The sequence below is a fragment of the Saccoglossus kowalevskii genome, chromosome 1 (assembly GCF_978046115.1).
Source record: "Saccoglossus kowalevskii chromosome 1, keSacKowa6.1, whole genome shotgun sequence".
Taxonomy (NCBI): domain Eukaryota; kingdom Metazoa; phylum Hemichordata; class Enteropneusta; family Harrimaniidae; genus Saccoglossus; species Saccoglossus kowalevskii.
In genome coordinates this window covers 24,722,598-24,725,151 of record NC_140641.1, presented here as the reverse complement: position 1 = coordinate 24,725,151, position 2,554 = coordinate 24,722,598, and the positions used below count along the sequence as shown (strand labels likewise).

Here is a 2,554-nt window from a genome sequence, read left to right as displayed (position 1 = left end):
ATAAGCATCCCAATAACTCGTATCATATATAGACTTCACACGCCTTCGCTCTCAGTACTACTTAACCTTGAGCGGCAGTGATACCCAAATTCACCCCAGCAACCTTCTATCTTCGACAATCGTAGCAACATCCACTTAGATACACTTATCCGTATCCGCTATTAATGCCCGGAATTTCCTTTCTCGTCCCTAGTGATGGTAGATTTAGCCACGCCCTAAATTGCTGTGGCTATTTCTAGCAACACGATCGTGTGAACAATCACCATGACGATATGACGTTTCCTATCCTGGTACACTTCACGTCTCATCTTCGTTATCCATTCTTTACAACTTTTATTGAAATAAACCATTATGACTTCTAATTACCCATACCATTATCATTGATGACTTTTGTTATAATGATGCAAAAGTGAATACAAAGTATTAAATTCACAACAGTATATGTAACAAATGAGGACATATTCATGAATATTTAATGGTAAAATATCCATAAAAGTAAGTGTTTCCCCCCGAAAAACAGTAAAATGTATAATACGCAAAACATGACGGGAAGTGTAACGGTTTCTGCTGTCACTAATTTTCGATACATATTTTTTTTCCATGCAATAAAAATCTTTTTTCATTCAGGCCCGAAACGCAACTAAGACACAACCACACGAATAAATATAAAGTACAATGCGTTCTTCACATTTCTGTCAAAATATAAAAATTATAATTATGTTTTTTTTTTATGTTTTCGGACGTGTTTGTGTTGAATGTTTTGTCTATTGGGTTCGTTCATGGTTGCGTGACACGCACGTCCAGTCTCGTACGTACATACATAGTTACATACATACAAACAAATTAACAAAGGCAACGTTTCAAAATTTCACGTTGTTTGAAATAAAATATCTGCCGGGAAGTGCCTTATAGTAGTGATAGAACGAGAACGATAACGAGACTACGAAACAGCGAATCTACTTTTGAAATATATCGGTTCTAATAATCAGAGTCATCACACAAATGATTGAATTTCATTTAGCGTAATTCACCAGTCAATTGGGGCTTTGTATATTTGGGATGAGTAGAATTTCATTTTCAGAATAAGTCTAACACATCCTAAAATCCTTTAATAAAAAACACATATATTTGCCAAAAAAAATTGAATATTTTTTGAAAAGCTCAGAATGCCTCAATCTGATTAAAATCTGATGTAGTGTACGGGCTTTAATTATTTTGGCTATAAACATATTTTAATTTTATTTTTTATTACTTTTGTTATTAATGTCCTTTTATTTTATTTTATTTTATTATTTTACTTTGATTTTGATTTTGTGATTTTTTTTTAATTCCACCCTACCTACATCTGACCCGATGCCTATGTAACGAGATTTCAACGAGACCCACTATCGACGATTTTAGTCAACGAATCACATACCTCCTTCTATAGCGCACATGATGACGTCACCGGGCGGAGTCGGGTGGCAAACACACTCAAATAAAATGGCGGATTACACCGACGTTAGCGACCGAGAATAACACGGCTTTTCGGTAAATTTATCATTGTCAAATGCAACGAACGTCATTTTTATGTTAACATTGTGGCTCGAATGGTTCGACTTTAGATCGTTATTTTGCATAGTTATTCTGGGAGTGACGATTTTGTTTCCACCGGTTCGACCGAACACCAGTGTCTTTTTCCATTCGCCTGCCCTGGAGACGGGTGATGTTTTGTTGAAGATCGGGCCAACATCGTCTACGGTATTGAAGCCGTAGCTGTAAATATTCATCAAGTTGTATCAACATTTTGTACATTATACAATAACTCTTTATTAAAGTAATTGAGCTGATTTGGACTAGAATAAAAATATGTTTTATTGGAACACATCGCAATTGATCAGGAAATATTTGTTTGCTCCAATTTTATGCGTCGATGCCGTGGGCCGATGACCGTTGTACAATTTAAAATCAGTTTGCATTGTTTGCTATAGCTGTTTACAGCGTTCTAATCATTACGATTTACTTATTTTTTTGCTTCCATTCTAGATAATTATGCTCAGTGATGTAAAATTGAAGCGATGACTGAATGAACGAACCTTGGCTGGCGAAGATGTATCTGGAAGTGTACACATTTGTTGGAAATGAAAAAAATATTCAATGTAATGACAACAATTGTAAAATGCTGTGGAATTTCTTTTGCAAATAAAAATATACTAGCAATTTTCTATTAATGGTTTATTCAAGTGGGCAAAATATAATGTACAGAAAGATTGCCCGTAGAGTATCGCTACACTGAAAAGTAAGCAACCGACAGCCTGTATAAAAGGGGGGCTGTGATTGGCTGTTATTTACGCGAGATTTGAACGGGACTTACATAGGCGTCGGATCAGATGTAGGTAGGGCGGAATTAAAAAAAAAATCACAAAATCAAAATCAAAGTGAAATAATAAAATAAAAGGGCATTAATAACAAAAGTAATAAAAAATAAAATGAATAAGTTTATAGCCAAAATAATTAAAGCCCGTACAGTACATCAGATTTTAATCAGATTGAGAATGCCTACACATCACTACAA

At 34.8% G+C, this 2,554-nt stretch overlaps 1 long non-coding RNA gene across 1 annotated transcript; it reads left to right on the top strand.

The window, feature by feature from the left end:
- The first annotated feature begins 1,351 nt into the window (after positions 1–1,351).
- LOC146750472 (uncharacterized) lies at positions 1,352–2,199 on the top strand. The gene is made up of 2 exons (XR_014931338.1): positions 1,352–1,530; positions 2,026–2,199. It is a non-coding gene; the product is annotated as an uncharacterized LOC146750472 (long non-coding RNA).
- The last annotated feature ends 355 nt before the right edge of the window (positions 2,200–2,554 follow it).